Source organism: Lathyrus oleraceus, chromosome 5 (assembly GCF_024323335.1).
Source record: "Lathyrus oleraceus cultivar Zhongwan6 chromosome 5, CAAS_Psat_ZW6_1.0, whole genome shotgun sequence".
Lineage (NCBI taxonomy): Eukaryota > Viridiplantae > Streptophyta > Magnoliopsida > Fabales > Fabaceae > Lathyrus > Lathyrus oleraceus.
This window is the reverse complement of record NC_066583.1, coordinates 330,574,466-330,595,047: the sequence shown is the minus strand read 5'-3', so window position 1 is coordinate 330,595,047 and position 20,582 is coordinate 330,574,466.

Here is a 20,582-nt window from a genome sequence, read left to right as displayed (position 1 = left end):
TTCATGATGGTGTTGGCCTTGTACACATCAGATAAATGGTTGTAAGCGTCTTGACGAGTATAAGCGCATGCTGCTATGACATGGGAGCAAAGTATGCGGAAGGCCTGGAATTTTCCACAATCGCACCAACTTCTGTTTAGTCTAACAGCATAGGCTAAATTTGGTCTCCCCCCGTTGTTGCCCATTGTTTCCTGGACGCTGAAATTTTGTCTATGACGGTCAAAGACTGTTACAGCGTGTGTGCTAGCTTTGATGCTCTCCTCTTTCATGACCTTCATGCAACACTCACTGAATACTTGCTCGGACATTAACACTGCACTCCATCTTTCACCTCTGGTTGCGAACATAGAAGCCAACCTATAATAGGTTGATCTTACCAAGGCGGTTATCGGCAGATTTCGAATTCCTTTGAAAACCCCGTTCATACATTCCACAATGTTTGTTGTCATGTGGCCCCATCGACAACCTCTGTCAAATGCCCTTGTCCACTGCTCTACTGGTATGTTATTTATCCATCTCCCTGCGTCTTCATTAGACAGTCTAATTTCATCACGATAATATTGAAATGACGGTTGAGTTAAAGCATACCCAACATTCACCACCTTCTTGCAAAGATTCTTATCTTTTATAACACACATGAAGTTTTATGCAATATGTCTGATACAGTAGACATGTGTAGAAGGAGGATCATGCCATCCGTTGTCATGGTTGTGTTCGCTGTGAATTTTGGCGAACAATCTCTGGTTTACCAAACTTGTAGAATTGGGTTACTTGCAGGATCAACCACACAAATCCAAGGACATGTGCAGACCTAGATGACTTTGAAGATGTTTAGAACGACTTTTGTATCTTTCATTTTGGTTCTCTAAGTATTTTATGTCGAAGAGACGTTGATTAAGGCGTTTAAAAGGATGCAAATTCGACGAAATAAGGTAAAATGGCAGAAAATAAACTAACAAATGTAAAGTGTCGAAAATAAAGCGTAGAAAGGCAACAAACTGGAAAGCGTAAAAAGAAAATATAAAGAACTTTATTTTCTGTGAAATGTAACTTTGAAATAAATTGGTGTTTGTTTACACATACATGTTCCAAATGTGACTCTTTTCTCTCACACGGGTACTTTGAGTGTTTTTCAGGAATTCTGTACAAGTAATTTTTCACCTCTTTTTTCGATAACAACTACCCTATTTATATACAAATAACATAACTGTTACTAACGACCAAATCCTAAAACTGTGACACATGGCTTTCTTCCTTTTGCCAGATCCTCCCACGCGTCTTCTGCCAAACGTCACAACTCTTTTGAATTTGAATTTATATTTTAAATCGAAATGACGCCTTCCTTCAGGCTTTCGTTTGTTGAATTGTCGATATACTGCAATGTTCTCCATGTCTGTCAAAGATGTCTTCCCAGCTGCAGATATCTTGTCGAAAGGTCGAAACCTCCATTTTGTCGAAGTGTCGAACCATACTTATTAGCCAAACGTTTATCCCATGTCATCATTTGTCGAAAGAGTCATTCTTTACACCAAATCTCATGGCGTCGAAAACGCATGTATACAAATTGCCCCCCAGCAAAGACGTTTCGACTGCTTTTTTCTTTGGAGAAACAGTCATTTGTTGTCAACCAGTGTTTTGATGCCATGTCATTTAATCTTTATTAAATCCAAGTCTGATAATCTCAATTTCCAATGCAGATTCATCATTACACCTTCTTCATAATGTCACGTCTAGCCCACGTTCATAACCTACTTCCATCATTTCCTCACATCATGATATCTTTTCAACTTCCACCTCTTTATTATTCCTATCAGAAACGGCCACGTGTCCCACTAACATCATTACCATCCTAAAACGTTTCATCATCTTCTTCCTATAAATACCCATAAACCTTTTTTTTAAACCCTTTTCCGCTTCAGATTTCCTTTCTTCATACCCATTTCTCAAGCTTTTCACATTTTTTGAGAAATCTTCCTACGTTCATCCCAATAATGGCACCTCCAAAACCCTCAAGCAATAAACATTCCAAGAAGAAACAAGACTCAACTTTTCCTCCTGTGCACGATTTAAAAGGGGCAATGACCATTGGGAATCAGCAGTATGTTTCGGAACCTCCAAATGAGAAAGAAAAAGAATGCATCTATAAATCTCAGGTACTAATCCCTGTTCTTATTTCTGGAAATTTTCATGCTATGTTAGGTCCCCTTCCAAATCCAGAGATTAAACCGGAGCGCTTAAGAGAATTTTTTCCATCTTACTTCCACACAAAACCCATCGGCGCTGGAAGAAAACCTCAACCTAGAGAGGACGTTGCAGAACAAAATGACCCATCGGACACTGGAGAGTTGGACTTAGCTTATTTAAATTACAATAGGACATTCAGAACCTGTCCATGGTCGAAAGACCCTTCTGACTACGTATCTTGGTTAGATAAAGTCGAAAAGGTTAAAGGGGTCTTTTGGAAAGAAGTAGGCATTTTCGACCTTATTCAATTGTCGAGAGTAGGACCCAATATCTGCCCAACTATGCTTTTGGCTTCTCTCTACTTTTGGGATAGTACCTACAACACCTTTCACCTCCCTTGTGGGATGGTTACGCCGACCCTTTTCGACGCAGCAGCCATTGTTGGCCTTCATCCCAATGGTGTAGATTTTGACCCTACTGTCCTTAATGGGGACACCATTGCTTTCGAAACTAGCCTTGCTCCCTATTCCTTATTTACGTCTCATTTTCATGACAAGAGCACCAATGAAGTTTCAGACGTCAAACACATAGCTTTTCTGACTTTATGGCTATCCAAATACGTGTTCTGCTCTCGCTCTCTTCAAGTTGCCAAGAGATTTATCACCATAGCCAATCAGCTTCATGCAGGCACGAAACTATGTTTGAGCGAAATGATCCTGGCGAACCTTTACGAATCTCTGAGTGAGAGTGTACAGTTTTTAAAAAACGCCAAAACCCAGGGTAAAATTAACTTATCAGGACCTTTCTGGCTCTTGCAACTATGGCTTAATGCCACCTTTGAGGCTTCTTTCCTTATAGAGCCAGAGATAGACGAAGAGGAAGTAAATAGCAGGACTGTCGAATGGCCAAGGTTGGTGCAACTAACGCCAACTGATGAAGGGATCAGCCTTCGACAAGCTTTCAAAAGCTATGTCATGATGTTCGCCAAGAGCTATCAGTTCACTTCGACCATGGCGCCTTTTGCTGATAGGAAAATTGGACCTAAGTGGTTTACCCAACAACTGCCTTTGGAAATGCAGAAAGATGAAAATACATTTCTGAATGTTTGGGAATCATTCTTAACCCCTCGGCTCCTCTTTTCTTACCGTAACACCACTAAAACTCAAGTTGCTTTGATAGTTTATCAACCCAACCTTGTTTCTAGACAGTTTGGTCTAATCCAAATCAAACCTCGACCTATATTCCCCAAGAAAAGGTCCATCATCTTTTATAATTTACTCCATACTGAAGATGAAGGCAGAGAACTGTCGAAGAAACTGACTGATGATTCTCTCGACATTCGACCCGTTATTTTTCGACCATCATTCCTTTGCACTCCTGAGTTTGATGAATGGTGGAAGGATTATTATTCCAACAAATTTTTCGACGTAGCTGCTTTTGCTACACATTTGACAAATGCTTTCGCTTTTGTGCAGGATCGGACCAAAAAAGGTATTCAGCGACACATTAAGGAAATACATAAATTTCAAAAATATTTCGAAACTGCGTATAGACCTGATGATCTTAGTCGAACCATATGCGAAGCAGCGGCCGAATTAAAACGTAAATTGACGGAGAAGTTTGAAAAACTGTCATTGCCTTCCAATCTTTCCCCAGAGGCGCGCTATGACCTGGCTTTCAGTTGTCATCCACCGAAGTTTCCTCCTTTGCCAACTGCTGACTTTGGGGTGGCGTTTAGTTTTCCACTTCCAGACTGGTTCCTTTGTGGGGATTTTATGAAAATTCTTCGTCAAAAGTATCAAAAACCTGCTGAGCGTGTGGTTCCGACTAAGTATCATCTGGGCGAATATCCAGGGCACCTTCATATTGGAATAGAACACGTTCGCGTGGAAGATCCCATTCTTGAAGGTGTTCACAGAAAAACATGATTTTTCCTTCCGTTATTCTAACTGTCTTATCATGTATCTCTTATATCTGTTTCTGAATTTTCTTTCTTTCCTTAGCCGTGAAGATCCCTGCTAAGAAAGCTTTTGTCGAAGCATCGCCCAGTGCTGCCAAGAAACATTCGACAAAGGTACACACCTTTATTCTTCTTATTTATTTTCTCCTTTCTAACACTAACTGGCTTTGGTCTGCATGACTAGGTAAGTCGAAAACCCGCAATAGTCCAAAAGAGAAAGAATGAAGAGGAGAAAGAGAAAGATGATGTTCCTAATGAAGAATCTAGTGACGAATCTCCAGAACTAATCCCCCCTCCTCAGAAGAAAAAGAAACTTACAAAGGTTTCTTCCCAAAGGTCTATAGTTAAATCAACCAAGAAAGATTCCGCAAGTACTCCCCCTACTAAACTTCAGTCGAAAGACCCGGCAAGTGGGAGATCCAGTTTTAATACTGAGATTCCTGAGGTTAGTTTCCTATCTTGACAGTATATATTCACCTTCCCTACATCTTTTCTTCTAAGTCTTAGAATTATTTTCAGGAACAAGTGGATGTCGAAAAAACACCTGAAAGAATTCTGGAAGACACAATCCTAGAAGAAGATAACCCCGCCAATGATCCAAACAGGAAAACTGTAGCAGACTTCGACGCTACAGTGGGTGAAACTTCTGAGGATGATTCTCCTCCTCATCCAGGATTAGATGCTGCCACTCATGGTAATAATGCTGACATGGGGGCTAGGGTCGAAGATGATCTTGAAGACGAAGCTGCCAAAGATGGGGGCGACCAGTCGAAACATACCGAGGTTGAGCAAACCTTAGAGCGAAACATTCCACCTGCTCTTGTCCAGACCCACGGGAGTGGCAAATCAACTGGTTCGACCAGCTTTTCTCGCGAGGAGCTTGAAAATCTCAAAGTGCAAAGGCCCTTAGAGTATCTGAAGGCTATGCTTAGCGCCCGTTTTAACTTCCAAGATTCTTCTCAGAGCAGTTCGACCAATTATGGGGCCACTTCTGAAGCACCATCGCTCGGCCATATCTTGAACAAAATTAAAACAAAAATCCTTGATGTTGATTTGTTCAAGATTTTGGAAGAGAACTCCCTTGCTCACCTTGACCTTAAAAAACTTTTGAAACAAGTAAATGTCTTGGAAGCTTCTGCTGAGGTTGGAAGTTTTGTGATGGAGTTGATGACCCTTATTGACCTGGCCACTGCAGATCTTCTTCGTCAGACAGACCTTACCAATCAAATCTCCTCAAAGTCTGAAACACAAACCGCTGAATGGAATGTTGTTTCGACTTCGACTGACAAAGTCTCGAGGTTGAAAAAACTTTCTGAAACTTATGTCAATGAAGTTGCTGCTTGTGATGACAACATCCAAAAATGGGAGAAACAGATAGCAGCACTTCAAGAAAAGATCTCCCAAGAGAAAAAACGTAAGGCATCCATTCAATAACCTAAACAGAGCGAGATTGACGAAGAATTGAGGATGGGTATTCGACATGCAGAAAAAGCCCAGCAACTTAGTCAGGAGATTGAGACTCTCTCTACTCACAAGAGTCTTTGTGATCATCGACTCCAGTTTCAGAGGCAGAAATTCGCCACTTTGAAGGATACTTTTGCCAATTTTAATTTGTAATCGAATTTATTTAGCAACTCTCAGCCCTTTGAGGCTTTCTTTGTAATAACTTTGAATGCCATTCTTATTTGGCCCATCTTATCACAATTATGTTTGCACTTATTCTGTCACTACTTTTACTTCCTGCAATATAGGCTTATACTTTTTTAAATACTTGCCATTTATTCTTAGGGTTCTCTTATCCTTCTCTGTTTCTTCTATTTCGAACGCGCCGTTTGAAAATGTTTTCAAAACCTGGAAAGGTCCTTCCCATTTAGGAGACCATTTTCCCATTAATTTATCCTTTCGATCCATATGAAGGATTACTTTCCACACAAGGTCACCTATTAAGAAGGTCTTGAATCTTACTTTCTTATTGTAAAATCTTTTGACTCTCTCCTTTTGTCTTCTTATTAAGTCTAGCGCGCGCAATCTTTCCTCGTCTAAATCAACTAGTTCGTCCATTATCATACTCCAATAAGTCTCCGACGGGATTTCGTGATGCCTTTGCACTCTAACCGACTACAAATATATTTCGACTGGCAAAACTGCATTATGTCCGAAGGTCAACTTGAATGGAGTCGAATTCGTTGCCTCTTTGGGGGACGTTCGACAAGCCCACAAGGCTTGATCCAAAGTCTTATGCCAATTTCTAGGTTTCTTTCCCACATGCTTCTTAATCAAGTTTATCACTACCTTGTTGGCTGCTTCAACTTGCCCATTGGCTTGAGCGTAGTAAGGTGTCGAAGTAAGGAGCTTAAAACCTGTTTCTTGTGCAAATTTCTGCATGTTTTTACCAGTGAACACAGATCCTTGATATGTCGTTATTGTCTCAGGTATCCCAAATCTGTAAATTATGTATTTTTGGATAAAGTCTATGACTGCTTCTTGATCCACATTCGCCAATGGTATAACTTTAGTCCATTTCGTGAAATAGTCTATCCCGACCAAAATGTACCTTTGTCCTCTTGAGGAGGCTGGTCGAATTTCCCCAATTAAGTCCAAAGCCCATCCTCTAAATGGCCAAGGTTTTATAATTGAGTGCAACTCACTTGCAGGGACATGGGGTATGCCTGCATGTACTTGACATTCCTGACAACCTTTTGCAAATTCGATACAGTCTTTCAGCATTGTTGGCCAGTACATTCCTTGTCGAAATAATAGCCACTTCATTTTGTGACCTGCTTGGTGTGCGCCACACGCTCCACTGTGTACATTCGACAACGCTATGTAGGCTTCGTCCTCACCCAAGCATTTCAACAAAACTCCCTCTGCAGTCTTTTTGAACAATTCGTTTCCGAACAGTACATAACTCAAAGCTCTGTATTTTATCCTTCTTTCTGCTTTCTGATTTGGGTCTTGTAGGTAACTCTTGATAGGCTTTCTCCAGTCTGTGACTCCTGAATCGTCTATGTTGAATATCTCAAAGTTTTGTTCGTCCCCGTATCCTAACTTTATTGACTCCAGATCTGATGGGGACAACTTGGTGGACACGACTCTCCCTCTGACTTCAATAGCTTCTTCTAACTTTCCTTTCGACACTTTATATCCGGATGCTAGTTGAGCAAGATCGTTCGCCTCTTGATTCTCCAACCTGGGAATGTGCCTGAGGGCCACATTGTCGAATTCCTTGAGAAGTCTATTTGCTATTACAAAATACATGATTAAATTTTCTTTCACGCATTTGTATTCTTTCGTCAACTGCTTTATAACCAGTTCGGAATCACCCATTATTTCGACTCTCGTTGCCCCCAATTTCAACAAGATTTCAAGTCCAGCAATCAAAGCTTCATATTCTGCTTCATTGTTTGAACACAGACTTTCGACTTTGTACTTGAATCTTGTTGGAATTCTGTCAGGCGAAATAATCAACATCCCCACGCCCGTTCCATTTTTATGACTGGAACCGTCGAAGTACAATTTCCAAGGTTCTAATTCAACGTATTCCACATCTTCGTTTATAGAATGGTCGGCTATGAAATCAGCGACCACTTGCCCTTTCACAGCTTTTAAAGGCAGATATTTCAAGGAGTATTCTGTTAAAGCTAGAGCCCATTTTCCAATTCGACTATGTAGAATAGATTTAGATAACATATACTTTATTACGTCGAAATGGGAAGAAATATGTACATCGACAGGTTTTATATAATGCTTCAATTTCATACAGGAGAAATATACACATAAGCATAGCTTTTCTATAATGCTATATCTAGTTTCGGCATCATTTAAGACTCTACTGAGATAATAAACGGCTCTTTCGACGCCATTCTCGTCTTCTTGACACAACATACTTCCTAATGTTTTGTCTGACGCCGAGATGTACAATCTCATACTTCTTTTCCTGCAAGGAGACATCAGGATTGGGGGACTAGCCAGGTATTCCTTGATTCTGTCGAAAGCCGCTTGCTGTTCTTGCCCCCATGCGAAGTCTTCCTTCTTTAGTCGAAGTAGAGGAGAGAAAGCTTGTGTCTTCCCACTGAGGTTGGAGATGAATCTTCTGAGAAAGTTGATTTTCCCTAGCAGAGACTGCAACCCCTTTTTGGTTAATGGCGCTTTCGCTTCCATTATGGCCTTGGCTTTGTTTTCGTTTATTTCGATCCCCTTCTTGTGGACCACAAAACCTAAGAAATCACCCGCCTGCACACCAAAAGCACATTTAAGTGGGTTCATTTTCAAACCAAACTTCCTCATCCTTTCAAAAGATTGTCGAAGATGATCTATATGACTTTTCCCTGAAACAGACTTAATCACAATGTCGTCAATATACACTTGCATGAAAGTTTCGATAAAGTCATGAAAGATAGAGTTCATGGCACGCTGGTAAGTCACTCCAGCGTTCTTTAAACCAAAAGGCATTACTACCCATTCGTACGTTCCTATTGCTCCAGGACAACGGAAAGCCGTTTTAGGAACGTCTTCTTCAGCGATAAAAATTTGGTTATAGCCAGAGTATCCGTCTAACATACTTAAGTACTTATGGCCGGCTGCAGAATCTATGAGCATTTCTGCCACTGGCATAGGATATTCATCCTTTGGGGTAGCCGAGTTTAAATCTCGAAAATCAATGCATACCCTAAGTTTGCCATTTTTCTTAATTACTGGAACAATATTTGCAATCCATTCGACATACTTGGTTGTGCGGATGAAACTGCATTTTAGAAGTCTTTCGACCTCTTCTTTTATTTTCGACAGGATTTCTGGTGCGAAGCGTCTCGGAGTCTGCTTTACTGGCTTCTTTCCTTCCATTATCGGCAATTGCATTTCGACCAAACTTCTGTCAAGACCAGGCATCTCGTCATAATCCCATGCGAAACAGTCTTTGAATTCTTTCAGCAACTGGATTATCTCGACCTTGAACTGGGAGTCCATTTTTGCACTTATGTAGGTTGGTCTATTCTCTGCCCCCACTCCTAAGTTTATTTCTTCTAACGGATCCTGCGCCACCATCTTCTCGTTAGTTGATACTGGATCTTTTTCGAATCCTAGGGGTTCGTCGTCATAAATGGCGTCAAGCTTTTGGTGTTGCCATCCGCCCATTTGGTTGTTATCGTGATCTTCCGTAACGTCTTCTTGGGGACATTGTTTGTTGGAGTTTTCTTGGTTGGCTTTGACAGCCATATATTTTACTTCAGCCTCGAGGGCCTCTTTTTGTTTGTTTTCGGCTATGTAAGCCGTAATCTTTTCGATCGCTGATTGTTCACTCGTCATCGTCAAATTCACTTCCCCATCCCGTCGGCGCTATATGAGTGGTTCCCCATATGTAAGTTTCGCCAATTACTTCTTTATCCCACTGGAAACCATGTGTTGGATGCAGGTACATGGAGAAATAGGCATTGTCTGTCGTCTTCAAATCGAATTCTGCCGGGCTGCAAGGAGGTATGTGAGCCAGGTTTTTGTCGAAGCTTTGGCTGTTGACACTGTTCACCTCTGTCATGAAGTAGCTTTGGTCAGCCTCGATGTTTTCGACGATCCCGTCTGGCCTCCATATGGCTATCCGCTGATGCATTGACGAGGGTACAGCTCCCACGCCGTGAATCCACTCCCTACCAAGCAGTAGGTTGTAGTTGGCCTTTGAAGCGATGACTATGAACATTGTAGGCCTTGTTATGGTTCCCACAGTTAAGTTCACTTGGATGACTCCCATAGGTGTTCCTATCTTCCCTTCGTAATTCGACAGCACCACCCATATACACATGCTCGGATCCAGGCAATGAAATCGAATCAGACAAATTTGACGCCTCAGGTGTGACATGGTGAGACGCACCTGAATCAGGGTACCACCATTGATTGCTGAATGAGGGATCCACACTAGTGTAGAGAGCTTGAGGCTGAGGAGGACGCTGAGGTGGTGGCCTAGGAGCAGCATAACCAAAGGACGGTTGATACACAGGACGTGCAGGCATCATGAATGGATTGAAGGAAGCTCTTGGAGGAGTAAACGAAGCTGCAGAGTAACGATGATAGCAGATAGAGGCATCATGTCCAGATTTGTGACAAATCTGACATTGAGGTCTACCAAAGCGACCTCCACCACGGCCAAACCGACCACCACTACGGCCAAAACGACCTCCTCGTGAATTGTGACCATGGCTCTCAGCGTGCGCAGTAATATGACTAGTACCTTGAGGAAACGACTCTGTTCCAATGACGGATTGCTCAGAAACAGCTGATGAACCTACCGGAGCTGCTTGAGTCAGATTCACCGTCGCCGGCTCAGGGAGAACAGCCTTACGATGCTTCTCAAGGCGCGATTCATGCGCAAGAAGACTTGATTCAAGCTTGTCCAAAGAGTTGAGATCTTCTTTGCTATTAACGGAGGCAACTATAGGATCATACTCCTCAGGTAGCGCATCGAGGACGATCTAAATTAGGTTACGCAGCGGAACTGGATCTCCAACAGAAATCAGCGAATCACTGATTTCGCGAACACGAACCATGAATTCCGTAATCACGAGCGATCCTTTCGTGAGATGACGCAATTCCGACCGGAGTTGATGAGCTTTGGTGGCGAGGAGAGTGGCGAAGTACCGGTGAACTTCCGTCCAAACCTGCCATGAGTGACGACAATCCACCAATTTGGGAAGAAGAGAGTCAGAAATTGTTGAGAGAAGCCAAGTGCATATAAGTGCATCTTGTTGCTCCCAGTCAAGGTAAGCTGAGATAGTTCCGGTGAGTGCAGCGTCTGAGTTAGATGAAAACTGCGGTGGAACAACTGGTGAAGTGACGAAGCGTTGAAGCTTGTGACCACGAATGACACCATCTATCTGTTGCTTCCACTGTTTGAAATTCTTATCGTCAAGCTTAACGGAGATCAGATGCGAAAGCTTGACCTGAGAAGAAGGAAAGGCACCGTCGCTGTTAAACGGCGACGCCATGAAAGAGCACTAGATCTGGATCGAAGAAAAAAATGAAGAAGCTCTGGATACCATGATAGAATCTCAGAATCTGTTAGAGAGAATAATTGGGAAATTCATATTGTATTTCTTGAATGAAAGAATTACAAGAGAAATGCTTATAAAGCACACAAGTGTAACAAACTATGCCAGCTCAGCATAACTGAGTGGCTTAGATCTAATCTAAAGGAAAGGCTCAGATTGAAACTAAGCTACCAGAATATGCAATATAATATATAACTCTATCACTGCATAACTTAGTTTTCATACAAGATTAATGTGCGCAGTGCAGCAAGAGGCTTAGATATATTTTCATCAGAGCTGTTTTTATTCTCCCCCTTTTTGTCAGACTCAAAAAAAACTTAAGACATAAAAGAGTAGGCAAAAGAAAAGGTTCATATATGATAAAGACAGGTACAGGTAAGCAACAATTCAAAAAAAAGAACACATAATACACAGCAGAAAACATAAAAAAAACAAGAGAAACCTAAGTGCCTAAGGGTTTGGAGGCGGAGGCATCCTCTGGAGCAGCTGAGTCAGCAGGTTCTGAATATTGTTGTTGACAGAGTCCTGTTGATCCAATTTGGCTCTCACAGTTTGTTGTTCCTTCTGCAGCTCTTCCAGAGTCTTCAGTACTAGAGGAGCAAAATTAGGGTTTGATTGCTCCCCCTGAACCAGAGCATCATTGCTTGCCTTTGCAGCTTCTTCTACATATATGTGTGCCAGTTACCGAGACCTTAACAAAACAAGCCCGAAGGATGATTTCCCCTTACCTCACATTGATGTACTAGTGGATAACACAGCTAAGTTCAGGCTAAGACTTAACCCCGACAAATGCATATTTGGGGTCCGATCTGGTAAATTGCTTGGATTCATCGTAAGTCAACGAGGAATCGAGGTTGATCCTTACAAAGTAGAGTCATTTAGAGTATGTATGTGCCAAAAATGTAAAAAGAGGTTTGTGGCTTCTTATGAAGATTGAACTATATTTCTAGATTCATATCACCTCTCACAGCCTCATGCAAATCAATCTTCAAATTATTACGCAAATATCAAGCTATCAAATGGAATGACGATTGCCAAGCAACATTCGAGAAAGTAAAAGAATATTTACAAGAGCCATCGATCTTGATACCCCATATTCAGGGAAGACCTCTCATCATGCAATTTATGGTACTTGATGAATTTATGGGTTGTGTGATGGGGCAGCAGGATAAAACACGTAGGAAACATCATGCCAACTACTACGTAAGCAAGAAATTTAATGACTATGAGACCAGATATGCACTGCTTGAGAAAACTTGTTTTGCACTCGCGTGGGCTGATCGACGCCTCCGACAATATATGTTGGCCCATACAATGTGGTTGATCTCCAAGATGGATCCAATCAAATATATCTTTGAGTAACCAGCTCTCACTGGAAGAATCTCCCGTTGGCAAATGCTTTTATCTAAGTATGACTTCCAATATGTTACACAGAAAGCCATCAAGGGCAGCTTGTTGATCTTGCCCAGCAACCTATGGAAGACTACCAGCCTTTGAGGTTTGATTTTCTTAATGAGGATATTATTTCTATGACTGATCAAAATATCATAGGCGACGATGAAAGACCCGAACCAAGGGTTGCTCCTCAAAGAAGTACCCAATGAAGGTGCATCCGAGCTTGGATGGCAATGATAAGAATAAACAAGTGAATGAGGCTAAGGTACATGGTTACCTCCGACTAGAATTTTATAATGCATTAAGAACTTTACTCTTTTTGGTAAATTGAATATTGTCTTTTTGCAACATAATTGAATGCATGTTTCATCTAGGACTTAAAACCACAAATTGTGAGGAAACCTCCATTGTACACTTAAATGCTGGATTCTAATAAGTTTTGTTGTTTCATTTGATTCATGCTTTGTCTTTTATTATTGTGAATATGTGGAAGCAATTAGAAATGATCAAGGCACTTGTTTTCTTTCGAGCACAACTACATCCAAAAACAACTTACCTATGAGCAGAGAGAGTATTTGTTAACCCCTTTGAGCTTAAACAGTTGAATCTCAACTTGAAATAAAGCGAGATCTCAAAAATCTTTTTTTTACAACCCGAAAAATCTTGATTATTGTTCTTTTTCCGTAAAAAGTTAAGAGCATTCACTTAGGGTGAGTAAGAAATAAGTTGGGGAGAATCGGTAAGTACCACAACTCTTGGAAAAAAATGAAAAATCGAGCAAGCATTGAAAATAAAAATATAGAAAAGAAACATCTGTTTTGTAAATATGATGTGAAAGAAAAGAACAAAAATAGAAAGAATGAAAATGAATGCTTGCTTGGAAGAAAAATAGTGAAAAACAAAAATTGAGTTGTGGAATATGAGTTGTGAAGGTTTCAAACGAGAAACAAATGAAACAAAGTCGAGATGTGTGAATAATGTACAGTGAATGTCTCTTTTGCATCGGCACTTTCGTTTCAATGGCCTTAGAAATGACCCTTGTTTGTTAAACTAACCAAGCTTCAACCGAAAAGCCCTTAGTGATCTTTATGCTTCCACAGTACCATTTATAATTGTTAGACATTGTATGAATCTATTTGATTTCTTCATTGTTTGTTAGAGAGTGAGATTATTCCCGCGGTTGCAAACACGTAAATTCTTCACTCCTTATTCGAAGAGGAGAGATAGGGTGATTCATTCAGAATAATATTGTTGTAGATAGATAAATATTTTGCATTGCTATTAAGTTTTAGTTCTTGTGTATTATTTTATTCGAACCGTTGGACACCTGTATATGCTGATTCGCTTGTGTTTGAGCCGTTTTATCCAACTTCGGAGAAACCATTTTCTTAAAGCAAATCCTCTTGTCCTTCAAGAGGCATACTTTGCTTGAGGACAAGCAAGAATCTAGTTGGGGAGAGTTGTTAGATACCCAAAAGTGCTTATTTGAGCTATCAAATGTGGGTATCTTTCACTCCATTTCCTTGCTAAATTGTCAAAACCACCTTTGTTTTAGATGAAATGCAATACATTGATAAACGATCTTGGTACCTTTGATTTGTGTGTTATTGTGCAGGAAGAAGGCATGAAACAATAGAAAATAAAGACACAAGAAAGTTGGCAAAGGAACCAAAGAGAAGTTGCATTCATCAGCTTGCTCGCTAGGCGAGAGCTGTAGCGAAGGACTCGCTAGGTGAGCTTCTAGCGAGCATTGCAGCGAATGCGTCCAGACTTGTGGAAAAGCGCAGCCAGCACTCACTCGCTAGGCGAGCCATCAGCGAGCTCCCAACGAGGATTCCAGTAGCCAAACCTCTCAACCTCGCTGGAGCGAGGGTTGAAGCGTGCCCTTCGCTAGGCGAAGGTTTTGTTCGCTAGGCGAACATGACAGTCCAACAGAGGCTGTTTCTCTGGGCGCAGGTGCCTCTGGTGCCACAATTAGACCCTCGCTAGGCGAGCCATTCTGCTCGCCTAGCGAGCATGACAGCCCAATACAGCTCTATAAGTAGCAAGTGCCACTTTTTGGAGCCATAGACTACCATACCTACTTTTCATACTTTTGTACTTTCTTAGAGATATTTTCCAGCATTGTTCTTAGGATCTTTTATGCCCTAGATTTCATTTCTCTTCATCTTTTAACCATCTTCTACAAAAAGAAGGTGGATTCCCATCCAATCTCGTTTATTCGACTTGGATGTTGATCAACCTTCTTCCGAGACTTGCCGACCAAGCTACCATGAAAATGAGTAGCTAAGTCATCCATTTGTCAAGGTTAGATGTAGGTGATTACTAGCTTTGTGTGTAAATGTAAGGATCTTCATGTGTAAACTCTTTAATGGTGAATATATGATGAAAACTTTGTTTCTATTTAAAACACTTTGTGTTGGTTTATGATCGAGAGATGTTTACCAACTCTTGACCTAGGTTTTCATCCAATCTTGTTTGTTAGCTAGAGATAGTAATGAATGATTTTGTTCATCATAAGGTTGAACCAAAAAGTTGTCATTTTGATAGATTGTGTTAGAGATAAACAATCGATCAAAAGGGCAAAACTCACAATGTGTGTTCGAGAGAAACATATTGGGAGGACTTTGTGAAATGATTTATCATCTAAAGGAGTTTATAAGATTGTTGACCGAACAAATACATGCAAAGTGATCATTGAACCCTAACTTTGGCAATATTTCTCATTTATTCAAACCAAAACTTTTACCGCAATTTATTACCTTTTTATGCAAGATAACGTGACAAACACCAAAACCCTATTGTTACCTTAAGCTAGAATTAATACAACCATCGAACGGCGGTGATATCTTACAATCCCTGTGGATACGATAACAAAAACCCGACACTTAAAATTACAATCAACAAAATGGCGCCGTTGCCGGGGATTGTAAATTGATATTGCGAGCATCGCAATGGTTGCTTAATTTTTAGCTTTTGAATTTTTGACTTGTGCTTGTAATTTGTTTGGTTTAGTGTGCAGCTTACGTTTTATGCGAGGGAAAATCCCTGTGGACGAACTTCTTTTTGATCCTGAGATCGAGAGAACCGCAAGGAGGCTCAATAGCAAAACGAGACGTAGGAGGCAACAGGCTAGACAACGTCAAGAGCAAGGAGAAAGTTCTTCTACCACAAATCCACCACCATTCATACCAAACATGGAGCCACCACCACCACCACCACCACCTATTTCTACTCCATGCATAAATAGTCCAAGGAACACCGCTCAGTTTGCCAACCACACAGGAAGGCAAGCTGAGATGAAAACGGGAACTCTCAATTTATTATATGGAAGTCCATTCACCGGAATGGACCATGAAGACCCATTTGCTTTTCTCACAAAATTTTATGAGATAGCATTGGCTGCCGGAGTGGATCAGGCTCAGGAGCTTCCGTTGTTCAGACGATTATTTCCCCACGCTTTGCTCGGTAAAGCAAAGGATTGGTACCTAGATCAAACACCAGCCGTAATGACAGACTGGAACGTGTTAGAAGAGAAATTCATCGAAAGATTTTTCTCCCATAACCAATTCATGGAATCCAAGACGGCCATCTCGGTGTTTTCACAAGGAACCAGTGAATCATTAAATGAAGCGTGGGAAAGATTCAAGTCCATGCTTCGGAAATGTAAAGGGCATGGATTTGATGAATTGACTCAAATACATATCTTCAAAAATGGACTTCAACCAAACTGCAAAACGTTGTTGGATGCGACCTCGGGTGGTTCTTTATTGTCAAAAAGTGCCGAAGAAGCCACAAACATCATAAATCGAATGGCTTTAAATGATCTTCAGAGTCAAAGTCGAGGAAACTCTTTGAAGAAGTCGGGAGTGCTTGAGCTAGGGACGAACGATGCCATCCTTGCCCAAAACAAGCTCATCTCACAACAAGTGGAACTCTTAACGCAAAAAATCAAAGAGTTAAGAGAACCGTCAAAAGCTAAACAAATAGCTTGTTGTGAACTTTGTAAAGGTGAACATGACACCGGATTTTGTCCACCTTCCGGTTTTGACGAAGTAAACTACATGGCCAATCAACGGGACTATCAACCGAGACAACAACAACAACAACAACCTTATCAACCGCACCCTCAAAATCAACAACAACAATTCCAAGGGAACCAAGGGTTCCAACCTAGAAGTAACTATTATCATAACCAAGGTTATGGAGGTGGTTCTTCTAGCCGTCAAAACCCTCCCCAAAATCCTTATCAATCTCAACAACCGTCGGTCGTCAATTCTAAGTTGGAAGAGACATTGACGCAATTCATGCAAATGTCAATGGCCAATCAAAAGAGAAATGACACGGCTATAAAAAATCTCGAGACTCAAGTTGGGCAACTTGCTAAGCAACTCGCGGAACAACAAACCGGTCCTTCCTTTTCGGCAAACACGCAAACAAATCCTAAGGAGCATTGTAAGGCGATCATGACGAGAAGTGGGAGGGAGTTGGGTAGTGAGAATAAAAAAAGAGTTGAGAGTGAACAAAGAGAGAAAGAGAAAGAAATTGAGGAGGAAATATTGGAGGAAAATGTTGATGGTGAGGTAGGAGAGTGGAGTGATGAGGAAGAAGTTGAAAAGAACAAAAATAATGGTGAAGTTGAAAAGAAAAAAGGTGTGGAGATTGAGAAAAATACAAGTGATGAGGTGATAAGGGAGGTAGTGAAAAAGCCTAGATGGAAGAGTGCTAGAGTTGCAAAGGGAAAGGAGGTAGTGAGCGCTACTCCAATCCAAAACCTTCCTTATCCTCATGCTCCGTCCAAAAGGGAGAATGAACGGCATTACGCCCGGTTCATGGATATTTTTAAACAACTACAAATCAACATTCCGTTTGCCGAAGCTTTGGAGCAAATGCCCAAGTATGCCAAATTCATGAAGGACATACTAACAAAAAAACGGAGGTATACGGAACCGGAGACCATCGTCCTTGATGCGAGCTGTAGTGCCATTATTCAAAGGACGCTTCCTAAAAAAGAGGTTGATCCGGGAAGAGTTACATTGTCGGTTAAAATTGGTGACATCTATGTCGGGAAAGGACTTATTGACTTGGGGTCAAGCATTAATCTTATACCTTTGTCAATTATCAAGAGGATTGGCAACATTGAGATTAAGTCCATCCGAATGACGTTGCAATTGGCGGATAAATCGACAACCCATCCTCATGGCGTAGCCCAAGATGTTTTGGTTAAAGTCGACAAATTCTTTTTCCCGGTCGATTTTATTGTTATTGATATGGAGGAAGATGATGATGCTCCGCTCATCTTGGGCCGACCATTCATGAAGACCGCGCGAATGATGATAGATGTTGATGACGGTTTAATGAAGGTGAGAGTCCAAAATGAGGAAGTAACATTCGATCTATTCGAAGCAATGAAGCACTCAAAAGATAGAAATGATAGCTTTCGCATTGATGTGATCGAAGACGCTATTTTGGAAGTTTCAAAGCATATTCATGAGATATCTCCTATGGAGTTAGCTCTTGACGACTCATTGGAGGTTTTCACTGTTGAAGAAGAGCTAGCTCTTGAGGAATGCTTAAAGGAACTTGATAGTTTAGATGACCTACAACCGTGGGAAGTAGAGGAAGAAGACTTGAAGAAGGAGGTTATTGACGAAAAAGTGCAAATTGAATTGAAAATACTACCCTCTACTTTGAAGTATGTATTCCTAGATGAGACCGAGGCGAAGCCGGTCATCATAAGCAACCTTTTGACAAATGAAGAAGAAGCCCGTCTGATCACCGTGCTAAAAACAAATCAAGAAGCCATGGGTTGGACTCTTTCCGATCTAAAAGGAATTAGTCCATCCTATTGCATGCACAAGATTTTGATGGAAGAGGATTTTAAGCCGGTAGCTCAACCACAACGCCGCTTAAATCCTACCATGAAGGAGGTTGTTCGAAAGGAAGTTGTAAAGCTATTGGATGCGGGAATGATTTACCCGATCTCGGATAGTCCATGGGTTAGTCCTGTGCACGTGGTTCCGAAGAAGGGTGGAATTACCGTGATCCGGAATGACAAGGATGAATTGATCCCTACTAAAGTTGCAACGGGGTGGAGAATGTGTATTGATTATAGGCGGTTGAATACCGCGACTCGAAAGGACCATTTTCCACTCCCATTTATGGATCAAATGCTCGAAAGACTCTCGGGCCAACAATACTATTGTTTCTTGGACGGCTACTCCGGGTATAACCAAATTGCGGTTGACCCGGTTGATCATGAGAAGACCGCTTTCACGTGTCCGTTTGGAGTGTTCGCATACCGAAAAATGCCCTTTGGGCTGTGCAATGCACCGGCGACTTTCCAACGATGTGTGCAAGCCATTTTTTCCGATCTGATAGAGAAAACAATGGAAGTCTTCATGGATGACTTCTCGGTATTTGGTGGGACCTTTAGTTTATGCTTGGCAAACTTGAAAACGGTGTTGGAAAGATGTGTGAAGACCAATTTGGTGCTTAATTGGGAGAAGTGTCACTTCATGGTGACCGAGGGGATCGTGCTAGGCCACAAAGTCTCTTCAAGGGGGCTTGAAGTGGATCGAGCTAAGGTTGAAGTGATAGAAAAGTTACCCCCTCCGGTGAATGTGAAGGGCATCCGAAGCTTTTTGGGGCACGCCAGGTTCTACCGGCGCTTTATCAAGGACTTCTCAAAGGTGGCTAAGCCTTTGAGCAATTTTCTCGCTAAGGACCAGGTATTTCTCTTAACCGATGATTGTTTGCAAGCTTTCGAAACTTTGAAAGAAAAATTGGTGACCGCTCCAATTATAGTCGCTCCCAATTGGAATGAAAATTTTGAACTAATGTGTGATGCGAGCGACTACGCAGTTGGAGCGGTACTTGGCCAAAGAAAAGACAAAAATTTTCATGCGATACATTATGCGAGTAAGGTTCTTAACGAGGCTCAAATAAACTATGCCACCACGGAAAAAGAACTACTTGCAAAACTGTTTAAAGTTCAAGTTAGGCCGTGGTTTGCAGACTTTGCGAACCACAAGGCTAGTGGTTTTGTGCCTTCCGACCTAACTTCGAACCAAAAAAGGAAGTTCCTTTCGGATGCCAAGTATTATGTTTGGGATGACCCATACTTGTTTAAGTTGGGTAGTGATAACCTATTAAGGAGATGCGTTACTGGCGATGAAGCGCAGAGCATCCTTTGGCATTGTCACAACTCGCCTTACGGCGGACACTATAATGGGGTTAGAACGGCCACTAAAATCCTTCAATCGGGATTTAATTGGCCCACTATTTTCAAAGACGCACATACCCATGCGCAAAGTTGTGACAGTTGCCAGAGAAGCGGTGAGATAGGTAAGAGAGATGAGATGCCTCTCCAAAATATCCAAGAAGTGGAAGTATTTGATTGTTGGGGCATAGATTTCGTAGGACCATTCCCACCCTCTTATGGGAACGAGTACATGCTTGTCGCAGTCGATTACGTCTCTAAGTGGGTTGAGGCGATTGCCTCACCTCGGGCGGATGCGAAAACGGTGATAATTTTTTTAAAGAAAAACATATTTTCCCGTTTCGGAACCCCCCGAGTGTTGATAAGTGACGGAGGGTCACACTTTTGTAATGCACCATTGGAAACCATTTTACAACATTACGGTGTATCGCATAGGGTGACAACTCCGTATCACCCACAGGCTAATGGGCACGCCGAGGTCTCTAATAGTGAGATTAAGAGAATCCTCGAAAAAACCGTGTCTAATTCAAAAAAAGAGTGGTCCCAAAAATTGGATGAAGCGTTATGGGCATACCGTACCGCCTTTAAAGCTCCAATTGGCCTAACTCCCTTTCAATTGGTGTTTGGTAAAACTTGCCATTTGCTGGTTGAATTGGAGCACAAAGCCTTGTGGGCCCTGAAATATTTAAATTTTGAAAATGAGTTGGCCGGTGACAAAAGGAAGGTGCAACTACTTGAGTTGGAAGAGATGCGCAATGCCGCATATCACTCAAGTTGGTTGTACAAA